We start from the raw sequence: 13,261 nt of genomic DNA on the forward strand, positions 1-13,261 counted from the left end.
GCAATACGCACAGTTTTCCCTTTCGCATACTCTCTCTCTCTCTCTACGCTCTCTACTCTCTCTCCTCTCCTCGTCATCTTCTGCATCTCTCTCCATTTCCAGCAAACAAAACAAATCCCTTTCCACCCTCACAGACTTTGCTTACCCTATTTTCGTGCAATATCCCCTTCGTTCTCTTCAACGATGTGGTCAACGTAAAGGACAAAAAATACTTCTGAAATTTCTGAAAAGAGGATCAACTTTAAAGATTTGATTCGGGTTTTCAAACGGTTATTTTCACTTCAAATCCCGCTCGAAATTTCAGATCCAAAACCCTAATTTTTGACATCTATATATACATCCTTAACACTTCAGCCGAAGGGGTTTTTTTGGTGGTTGTTGACACTAGAAATACCTTCACATAAAACACAACATCTGTATATTTAACTTTAAGGCCCTTCTATTCACTTTTAATCTCGGCTAGTACTTCAATTCGTTCGAAAAGGGTTCAGAGCTCGTTTGATTCGGTACCTAAGTCCACTCATAACGAGAGAGTAGATTCGACGCCGCCATCCCAGTTCACTGCACCAACAAAAGGTCAGTGCATTGTCTTTTGCTTCGAATCTAAGATTTTTGATGTATTCGTGTTCTGTTATGTTTGTTGAGATTGTCGATTTTCTGTAGATTTTTTTTTCATATTAGATATCGTAGAGAATTAAATGTCTGCTTACTGGTTAATGATGATATTTGACCACAAGACACAGATCTGTACTTAATAGCTTAATTTAGGCAGTCGACGACATTTAGATTATGGTATCTGATCTGTTCGCGATTAAGTTATTTATCAATTTTATCACTCGTATCTCTCGTCGAGTCCATGAGAATATGTTCGTCATATTAGTATAAGTTTCCCTTTCATGTCCTTTTCTTACATATTTGTTTAGAACCTAGACTAACTAGGTTAAGGTTTAAATTTCCTTGTCAAACCCTCTCGAGTTTTAATATGTCTTGTTTGGTGTACCTAACGATTTGATTCTACTTTGGCTGAACGATAAGTTGAATAAAACAGGATAACTTGTTAGTAGTCGTCCTACCTTTTAGCCGTTTTCTTTATTTTCTGATTTGTTTGTGTGTTCATTAGCTTAGTTTAGCTATGTATTAATAGGTTATTCATACGTTTGTGATAGCTAATAGTTTATACATGCTTAGTTAATTTAGTTTAACTATCCGCCTATACAGACATGTTTACTTTACCCTGTTTTTGTTGCTGTTGATTAGTAGTAGCGTTAGCATAACTACCTGTTAATTTAGTTTAATCATTTATGTGTTATTTGTGTGTTACTTAGGTTGTTTCTGTCCAGTAAGGCTATATGCTCCCTTAATGCTAGAGATAATGTTTCAATGTTTTTCATGGTTTATCTTGTTCTTGTTTGAATGCTGCGACGAATTGTGATATATAACTCTATTTTCGTAAAACAATGCCTACGAATTCTTGTTGGCCATGACTGAGATTACTCCGTTCTGAAAATCACATTTGCGAGAGCTTAAATTACTCTTATGCGTATACAAGTATGCTGCATGTTCGTGGGTGAATAAAACTGAGATTATTGGTTTGAGTCCACACTGTTTAAGCTATTTTTCTGCCTTCTTTTGAGCTAAAATATGCTGCTTTGGGCCATGTTGCTGCATGTATCCTGATTGGTTCGCTGTTACTCATTCATGTGTGAAACTTTGCCGTGGTTTGTTGTGTTCATACATTGCTGTCACGTTACTGGTGGCTACTGAACATGAGTCCAAACCGTGGCTCCATCTATTGATTGTTATGCTTTGAGTTAAACATGTTACTGGCTTCTGTCCCCTGTGATGTACACAACTACTTTAAAACATCAGCCGTGATGAGATTAGTCTTCACTGAAATTCATTGTTGCTTTTAGTTTGATTTTGTTTGCTCCAGAAGTTTACGTTATGCAGATATTTAAAATGCCATAACTCAAAGAGTTTTGTGGGATTAATCTTTGGATTTTATGTTTGAGTATTGTTCAAGTTGGAATATGTTTTACACTACCTTAAAGTAATGTATGTAAAATTTCAAATACACAAGGCATGTACCATGGTTAACTGAAGCAATAACCTACTGGCCTACTTTGAGTTCATATTTTGTGTGTTTAACCTTATTTTCTGATTATACACTAATCTATCTCCTTTTCTTTATGCATGACATCGCGCATACGAGTCCAAGCGACTTGTCATCTCCCGCATTCGACGTTGGGCCGAAGCCCAACGAAACACCTCTCCCGAGTCAGCCCCCACCAGCTATCCGCAGCAAGAAATGGAAAACAAAGTCTGGGCCAAGCCCAATAACAGAAAGAGTCCACAACAGCTTTTAAAAAAAAAAGAATTTCTGGGCTGAGGCCCATAACAGTGGCGGTGAACAGTAGCAGCTTCACAATGGGCTGAGCCCTTTAAATCATCTCCTCCCTTATTTCATTTTACTTTGTGCATTTAACTTGTAATTACATGACTAACTCTTTGCTTGTTTTATTTGCTTAGATTAAGGTAGACTATAGCGGAACTAGTAAGTTAATATGATGGGTAGTTAATTTAGAAAAGGAACCAACAATTAATCCCATAGATTTCATTCCCCTTTTTATGTTGAAATGATTCATAGTCTATAATATTTATAATGGATTTTCAAAATGGCATGACTACACATTTTGAGCTAAAAGAACCAAGATTCATTTTTATTATTTTAGGAATTGGAAACGTCATAGATTTTACACTAAGTTAACTTATTTTGAGAAATAAGGAAAATGAACTACTTTTCATGGATAACAATTCTGTTTTAACTCCTTTTCAACGTCTGAAATACGTCTACGTTAAAACAACTTTTGTACAGTTTATATCGACCTAATATTCTTTCTATAAAACCTTTGGACATTTATCAAAATTAACTTGATAAACCCCTGTTTTAATTTATTAATCCATGTAATCTATTTTTTAATATTTATAAAATATTGCATCATTTTGGATCTTCTTCAGTTTATTTATAACTAAACTCTTTTATACCGATTATTCCTTTTTTTTTACAAATCTTCTTTCAAATAACATTATTGTATTTCCATTTGAACATTAACAATATTTACAAGTATTTTTTTTTTATCATCACTATATTCTCTCTTCAAAACTTTAATAACTTTTATAAATCACATTTCAAAATAGCCGTTAAAATTCTTCTTTTATACAAACTATTATATTTTCTACAAGCCTTATTTTAAATAACATTATTATATTTATAACTTTAACAACACTTATAAAGTTATTTTCTTTCTATAACACTATATTTATACTTAGCCTAATTAATTGTAATTCGGTTAACCATTGTTAATGGGTCTTAAAGGGTGCCTAATACCTTCTCTTTAGACTATATTGAACCCTTAGTTTTTTTAAATTTTGGAAAAGTGGAGAAATAAAAATCAATTGAAGAATAATTAAATCTTTTAAACTCAACATCATAGACTTTAAAACAAATCAACTTTAGATAATTACTTTAATATTACACTTTAGGTGTCCTAATTCAGTCCGAAAATAATTAGGTGGCATAGTTTAAGTTTGTTTTGACTTTTAACTTTAATTAACACATTTCAAAAATTACCAAACTATTATATGTTGTAAACTATTTTATCAACAAGTTATTTTATTCTATAACACTAAAATAGGGAAATCGACGTCCCTAATGGACATTGTTCTACTATCTTAATCCAAATGATTAATACCTTTTTCTTTAGACTAATTGAACCCTTACCTATATTTCGTTTCATAGACTTTAAAACAAATCAACTTTAGATAATTACTTTAATTAACTTTAGGTGTCCTAATTCACCGAAAATAATTAGTGGCGACTCTTAACTTTAATTAAGGCTTTTAAACTATTTTGACACAATAACTCTTTGAAAGGATCGCCACCCTTGAAAAATGGCTATAACTCTTTGTATGGATGTCCGTTTGATCTTCACAATATACCGTTGGAAATTTATTTCAATTATCTATAACTTTCAAGAAGGAAGTTTTCTCAAATTACTAACGCACATTCTCGAAAACTGGCCATGAATGAAGATTCAGCTCTGCCACCTTCAGTAAAATGGCTATAACTCTTTGTACGGATGTCCGTTTGATCTCCGCAATATACCGTTGGAAAGGTATTTCAATTATATACAACTTTTAAGAAGGAATTTTTCTCAAATTACTAAAGCACATTCTTTAAAACTGGCAATGAATGAAGATTGTCTCAGATTTAGACAGATTTAGAAGGCCTTAAGGATTTCACTTTTTGGTTTGACTTCAAAACGACTATCTATCGCCCGAAATCATCCCGAAGGGATTCATATAACTAACATGTCATTATAATACCAATATTACCCATTGGGACCTAACTCGAACTTACGGGATGTTACTGATATAGTTTAGTATGAGAGTACGAGGTGTTACATAATAGGTCACATGTATAGTTTGAGTGTGATATTGACATTTTGGGTATAGTTTAGGGGTCATTTGATGTATTTTGCCTAATAAAAATTTACGCTTTTGGATAGGAAGGTATGGAGGACACGATCTTGGATAGAAAGGTATAGAGGTGAATGGTTAGTAGGTAACAGAGTGTTATCGTACTTTTAGTAGTATGATTTAGGTAGTCGTGTAGTTTTCGTTTTGCTAATGTGTATTGATTATGTTACTACATTTGTTATGTATATTTGCTATTTCGTTGTCTCCTTTTCTTTCTTACATTCTTGCATCGATTACCTTTTTTTTATTGAGTCGAGGGTCTATCAGAAACAGTAAAGGTAGAGATAAAGTATGCCTACATTTTACCCTCTCCAAACCCCACTTGTGGGATTAAACTGGGTATATTATTGTTATTGTACTCTTTTGGTCCCTTTATGTAAGAAAATATATTATAATTTAAATATTTTCAGAAGTATATTAACTCTCAAATATGAAGTAATAGTACAATTTTAAAATAACACGTGAGTAATTAAATGGTGAAATGGTTAAATAATTTTGAATATTTGTAAATGTTCACAAGGAAAAGGATCAAAAGTTCATATTTTAAATAATTGAAGGTCAATTATGCTTATTCAGGTAAAAAAAGAACCAAAATTTAAAATTTACCAATAATTGAAGGAGCTAAAAGTACTATTCCAGTTTTTCTTAACTCCGTTTGGACGTTACAAACTTACAACCAATAGGTAGATTCAACTGTTGCGATAAATTGAGCATTTTTTGTAAGCTAGGTATATCATTTCATTAAATGAGACTAGGAGAAATTAAATAAAAAATAACTAGAAAGTATAACAATCCGATAAAATTTGTGAGTAATCCAACATGTCGACTAAATTAAATATATTAAGATGTCATGTCAACATATTATAACCTAATTGTTTAGAAACTTTTAGAGAGTGAAAGGGAGCAGTAGAATCAAATATCTAATAACTTACATGGGCTTTAGATTTCTTTTTAGAAAGAAAGAGAGGAAAAGTAGCGGGAAGCTAAAGAGAAGGATTTTTGCAAGGGAGAATAACATATATATATACGTAGGAATAGGATATATTTACAAAATATAACGATATTTTTCAGTTTACAAAATATAACTATAGATTTCTTACAAAACATCTACGAAATTTTTCCCTCAAGGCTTAAAATCTTCGCTCAATTTTTTGTGTATAAAAACTGTATGAAATGTGTATATCTCGCTCAAGGCTTTAAAATTATGCTCAAAACTTTATGTATGAAATATGTATATCTCGCTTAAGGCTTAAAAGTTCCGCTCAAAATTTTGTGTATGAAAATTATATCAAATATGTATATCTCACTCAAGCCTTAGAATTCTCACATTTGTTTTTATATGAAAACTATATGAAAACAGTATGAAATATGTATATACCTGTGTAATTTATATAAAGTTCATGTTAGCTTTTTGGAAATTTAAACAACTATAATAACATTGTATTCAACATTCATACAATATTCATACGAATTTAATACAACAACAACAACGTAGAAAACTTAATATAAAATTTTCATATAAACTGGTGAACAATTATCATACAATTTTAATACAAATTTGAATCTGTTCACGGTCGTTTAGACCCCCCTTTTCCCTATTCTCCGTATCATAAAGATCCATTTTTTCCAATTCTTTATTTAGCACAAATTATGTTTTGCCGCTTCACACTAGTTGAAGAAACGGAACCGGTAAAAAAAAAATACCAATTTCACAATTTTGTCAAATTACAAAAGATAGGAATATACTTTTTCGCGAAATTCTCACCAAATTCTCACGAGACATGTATTGAAGAACACGGATCATTGATCCTTTACGAACCGATAGAGAAAAATTCACATGGCCCATTATAAGAGTTTTAAGGGAAGGATTGGATGTAAGAAACAAAGAATAGGAAAAAGTCATTTCATTGGGGTGGGATGGAGACTAGATGATATGGAGAATAAAATAGGAGAAATGGTGGGGAACATTGTGGAAACAAATTAAATATTTTAAGATGTGTATGAAACAAAGAATTGGAAAAAGGGGTAGGGTGGGGGGATCTATTAGATAGTGAAACGAAAAAAGTGGGAAACAAGAAGGGTGGGTTTTTTATTTTTGCAAATTTTATGTTTTGTAATTAAGTTTAGTATGTTTTGTAAATAAAAAAAATATACTTATGTTTCAAGCTGTAATATAGAGTCTTAAATATTGTTTGTCATTTTCCTTTTTGCAAATGGTCCTGAAAATATGAAGTTGTTGTTTGAAAATATAAGTAGGCGTTTGGACATGCGATTTCAAATCATGAGATGGAATTAGCGTTTGGACATGCGATTTCATCTCTGATTTCATCTCATGAGCTGAAATTCCAAATCATCCAACAAGGCATGATTTGGATTTGAAATCATGATTTCAAAAAATATAAATATAAAATTTGACCCATACGTTTATATTTTGTAAAAAAAAGACCCATAAGTTGGTAGATATATTTACTAATCATGTTTACCAATCATTTGTATTAAATATTAATCTGCAAGTTGGTAAAATATATTTACCCATTATGTTTACCATGTGGGAGGATTATATTAAAGAGTAGTTACATTACTATTCATGTTAAATTTTCCTTTTTATTGAACTAAAGTTTGATCAATTGATGTTATATTTTTTAGAAAGGCCTTCTAGTAGCGTATTAATTTTATTATGAACTATGATTTACTCATTTGGTAAAATTGTATAAGAATTGGGAAATTTTTGATGGTTTCACAACTTGTGGGGTTTTTATATTTATTAAAAAAAAAACTGCAACTTAAGAAATCCAAATTACATGTCCAAATATGATTTCATCTCACGATTTCATCTCATGATTTCATCTCCTGAGATGAAATCATGTCCAAACGGCTCCTAAGTGTTTGAGAAGGAATAGAAGAGAAGGAGTGGGAACACGTTTACTTTTATGCATTTTTCTTTTTGGGAGTGGGGTGGGAGCGTATACGCTATTTGTACATTATATGTTGACTCGTTTACTAGTGCATGTTTGATGGTAAGTGTTTTAAGATGTATAATCATTAATGGTTTTGGTCGGATTGATAGAATCTTTTGAACTCTAACTAGAGGTCTCGGCATTGAATTCTTAGAATGGAAAGAATCTTGATAGCTAATGTTTTTTTCTATAATGAGTCTTACATGACATGTTCGAATTAGTCAATGCCCTATAACTGATATCGGGCATTAGATGGAAACTAAAAAAACATATTAAGATGTAACAGTTTGGATCAAATAAGTAGTGGTATTTTATTAATGCATCTTATTAAGAGACTAGTGCAAGCTTATCACATTTGTTTCACATTTTTTTGACAGGAGTATGTTAATCCAAATAAATAATCTTATATGACATAGCTCTTTCCGACCCCTGGGCTGCATCTTGCTGGATTATCAAATTGCCTTTCATAAGTATGTCTGAAATGGTTTCGTAGACTACTTACAAAATGTTTTTACTTTTATGTCCTTTTTACAAGAGATCTTTATTTTTACTCATAAGAGATCTGAAACGATCTCATTTCCTTCGTAATTTGACTGACACAAAATTTAAAAAATAAATGAAAACTTTCCAATACTCGAATAAATATTACTTTAATAAACTACGATAAGTATTAAGTAACCTTATAATACAAATAATTTGTTTTCATATTCTGTCTGCCTACAATAAAACCTTTGCCAAATTTGTAACGAAATGAATTGGGATGAAGGTAGTGGCTATTTTTCCCCTTTCCTTCGTTAGGTTAGGAAGTCGGAAGGCTATTTTGAAATTTTAAGTGGTGATGTTTTTGAAAATCACTAGTTTTAGCGTACGTGTTTTGCACATGTGTATCACGTTAATATAAAAGATCATATACATATATGACATAACAATTGAATATGCAACATTATATTCATTTAAATGGCAAAAATATGTGTTATTTCAAGCGTAACATATGATTGTTCATATACAAAAATCACCTTGCGGCAAAAATAACTCAATTTCTGAAATCGTTTGCCAATATGCTTTATTTATTACCGTTGCATATCATAAACATATTAAAAATCATTTTAAATGAATTTTAAATGGCATCCTTTATAGGCTAAAGTTGAATCTTGAGGTTCAACACATGTTTCGACACTTATTGGCCTATTGTTATTTTGCATGTATAACGTCGTTGTGAAAATGGTTTTCTACCATATTTGTATTATTACATAAGCATTTTAACAATTCAAGTTTCTCAATAATATGATTGATGTGTGCATTTTCCTTCAAAATTCCCACATACAAAATGGAAAACCACAAAAGAAATTATAGTTTTTATAAAATAAAATCTTTATTCATTTAAGGTGCTAAACATTTTTTTTTGTAGCTAGGCTTTTAAGAATATTCTTAATACTCATAACTTTAGATGGCCAGAATGATTAAAAAGTTATAGGTAGCCAAACATATGGACCACAGTGTTTGTGCGTGTGTGTATTTTGGTCCATGTTTTGAAAAATATTTTTTCTTCCTTAGAGATTTGGAATGAAGAAATTCATAATTGCCTAGAAAAGAAACGAATAAGTGATAATGTAAAGTCTAAAATGACTAATGTTGAGTGGATTTTTCCAAAAATAATTTAATATATAAAATATCTGCAGAAAGTTTGAATAGAAAAATATGTAACTGTCATTATATATTTATTCTATTTAATGGCAACTATTAAAATCAATAATATACAAATTTAATTTACAGTGGAGTTTGCTAATCCTAATAAATTTGAATATGTTCGAAATCCAACTATGTTAAGATAGTAAAATATCATATGATAGGGGAAAGGAATCCTAAATCTAAGAATTGAAAGTGGGCTGAGAAAAAGGAGTCCTTGACTGGTATGGAAGAAGTCCAACACTATAGAAAGTTAATTAAATGTTTATTTCATATATTAGGTGAAATGTTATAAAGCTTAGAAGGTTATTTTAAGTGAAAGATTTAATGACTATCCTCCCTAGATCCCACTTGTGAGATTGCACCGAATATGTTGTTATTGTCGTTGTTTTAAAAGGCAATGATATTTCACTAAAGGACTTCTAATCTTGATTTTCATAGGTGAATATATTTAATTTTGATAGGTGAATATATTTAATAAAATATAATAAAATATGACACACATATAGGTCATGTTACCATATTTCGGGCACCTAATATATACTTACAATATTTTAGTGTGTTCTCTTTTGCCACTTCATTGTTAAGAAAAGATGTAAATATATAATTTTACATAAAATGTAACTAAATACAAAAAAATGTTTTTATTACTTCAAAAATACATTAATGATTTGAAAGTGTTCTGAATCAAAAGCAAAACAAAAACCTAAACAGTTTTACCCAAAGGAGATTTGCATGTCTATTAATTAACCAACATACTTCGTTGTAGGAACTTACTCATACATTAGCAATCCAAACTTTTAACACAAAAATTAAATACCAAAACCGAAAAGGCTAGAAGAGTAAAAATAATAGTAAAATCAAAGCAATTATACATTCAGGCTTCAACCCATGTATTAATTGACTCAAACCTTCCAACACCTCATTGTTAAAGATACACCACAACCACATGAAAACTAAGCAGTTGAAAAAAGAAGAAAACACTCAATGATTTATCCATGCTTGGCATCAAAGAGTTTGCCTTAATATTTGAAGAAAATTCGTGTATGTAATGTTTAATATAATTGTGTATTCAGATAAATTGTTCAATAAAAAATACACGCTGTAATCACAATTCAATGCAAAACTCACAACTCCACCCTGGTAAGAAAATAATTAAAAAAAATTGCATTTTCCAAACAAAAAAAGAAAAAAAAAAATCAAAAGATGTATGGATCAGAGAGCATTTAATTAAAGCAAATACAGTGATAGATATGAGTCATTGTAATACCTGTTGAAAACGTTGACAGTCACAATTTATTTCCAATAATCCCAAAGCAATTTATGATAAATAATGTGGAACAATAGCTTCTTTATAAAAGTATTAGATTTATTCTTTTTCTCCGTGGATTCATGAAGGAATTTAAATTCCGTACAAACTGAAAAATATCATTGCTGTCCAAAAAATTAGGAGAGGAGTCAAATACTTCTCGAAATGAATTTGAATATAAACGAATTAGGATACAAACGAAGGTAAAAGTTTGCCAAAATATAGGCAGTTCTTTATTTTCTCAAAAAATATATATTATTAGTGTTAGAACAAAGTAAGGACTCATACATCAGGTTTTATTTTGCCAAAGTAAGGAAGTTCTTTATTTTTTCAAAAATATACTATAATTAGAGTTAGAACAAAGAAAGGACTCCTACATCAGCTTCTATTTGCCAAAAATAACGGTTATCTTTTATTTTTGCAGAAAATATATATTATTAGTGTTCTTACAAAGGGTAAAAAAGACGAACATATATATTTCTTAAATTCAATTTTAGATTGCGACTCAAACTCCACAGCCATAATAGACAAATTTCTATTACATAATTTTAAATGAGCAAAGCTTTAGTTAATTTCAGGTCTTAATTATTATGTAAAGGTCTAAATATTAATATAATTTTATCTGAGGTATTATTAAGTCTTTGAAGAAAAATAAAATATAAACACAAAATAAAGTAGATTACAGGTCTTTCTAAACATCATCTTTGTACAAGAACAACACTGTGCTGCGAATTAAATAATTGAAGAACTTTTAGACTTACAAAAGGAAAAAATATAATACAATGTAATGAATTTTCGGTAAAGAGATTACATTAACCGCGATAGTAATATAAAAGAGGAACCAAAGTAGAGCATGATCATCTGCAACATTAAAGATCAATTACCAACTTTAACAAGGAACCAAAGAAGAGCATGATCATCTGCAACATTAAAGAACAATTAACCACTTTAATAAATCACATTACAAAGAAAAAACTAATTAAATCGAAACCCAAAGAAGTAAAGTTGCATCTTATATTCAATTAATTTGATCATATGCATAAATGAATAAGCATCCTACGCATATAAGAATGAGAAGAAATATAAACAAAAAGGAAGAAGACATTAGGACCATCCGTCACTAACTAACGTGAGAATGCAATATGCCAATGAAATCTATATATAGAAGAGCAATAGGCAGTGGAAAATTTTATACAAGGTAAGTTTTAATTGATTTCAAAGTGTTAAATATTAGGGTTTCTACCTATGTCAAATAAGGAATGATTTAATAAAATGTTTTTTAATAAGGCAAGTTTTAATTGATTTTAAAGTGTTAAATATTAGGGTTTCTACCTAATTAGCAAATGACTATTTTGTCTATTGCGGAGTCATTTAATGAAGGGCAAAAAGTTCAATCAACATTTCTAAGGCCCTTCATACTTTTAATATAATATAGATATAGATTAGGAAAGATAGAGACAAATTGTCCATAAGTTTTTGCCGGTTGTCTCTTTTTGTGATAGTCACCCTTTTATTATCTTCATTGTAGCATTCTCTGCTTACTTTGGTAATTGTTCAAATAATTATGCAGAGGCCAAGGCAATTCAAATTGGTCTACAATGGTGTACTGACAATGGTTTTCACAAGGTACAAGTAGAATCTGATTCCCTTCTGATTATTGGTATGATCAATGGAACTTGTAGCATTCCTTGGCAAATCAAGGCCATCATCAGAAGCATGTTGCTCTTAAAGGACATCGGCTCTAGTCTCATCTCAATGATCATGTATCAAGTTTGGTATGCCAAACTCAAGTTGTACATTTTTGCTCATCAATGGAAGAAGAGGTTATATTAAAAAAAAAAAAAAAAAAAAAAAACCCACTTTAGAGAAGTAAATGTCATTGCAGATTACTTGGCTAACACAGGAGAGAGCTCAAAGCAGAACACTTTCTTCACACAGGATTTAAATCTCCCTCGGAGAATTAAAAACTGCATGAAGAATGACATCAATGGAGCTTTTAATTTTAGGATTATTGCACAAAAAAAGAACTTCTCTTTTGTTCATGGTAGAAACTAATGAATTTCTTTTCTGTTACATATGGTAGTATGTCCAATAGACTGTTGTTAAAAGAGAAGTATTACAATCTTTCATAGGTTGGAGCTTAAGTTTTGCATGGTTAGCACCATGTCACTTGTTGTATTGGAGGCTAAGGTTTATGTCCTCCTCCATATACTTATGCTGTATGGAATACACAGGTAGGGGTCCAGGCCTAACCCCACACCAGTATGGTGGACTTTTGATTTTAAAAAAAAAAAAATCAACGACAATTAGTAAAATTAGTATCCACGCATTGATATTATTGGAACATAATTTGTAACACTACTGAAGACCGGAAATAGCACCATTTATTGACGAAACTTAGCTTTGCAATCAAAATTAAATATTGCAACTTCTAGCATGACTATCTATTTCTGGTCCAATTTGTAAAATGCTGACAACCTTCCCTACCTCTCCTCTAAAAATTTCTAGCGCACCAATTCTTTATAACGTTAAATTCTAACAATATCAATGAGATTATCTCATAGTACATCTTAATTAAAGGCAGTATATATTAGGGGGGAAAAAATTAATAAAAACCCTTTAACCCCGTTTTTGTTTTTTTAAAGGGTTTGGGGTAAAAAGGGTTTTTAAAAATGTTTGATTTTTAGGGTGGCCAAAATTAACCAAAACACAACCCTCAAACCCCAAATTTCCCCATCAAATGAGCCCCGCCTTTCCCCGCTTAAACCCC

This window comes from Lycium ferocissimum, chromosome 9, assembly GCF_029784015.1.
Source record: "Lycium ferocissimum isolate CSIRO_LF1 chromosome 9, AGI_CSIRO_Lferr_CH_V1, whole genome shotgun sequence".
Classification (NCBI taxonomy): Eukaryota; Viridiplantae; Streptophyta; class Magnoliopsida; order Solanales; family Solanaceae; genus Lycium; species Lycium ferocissimum.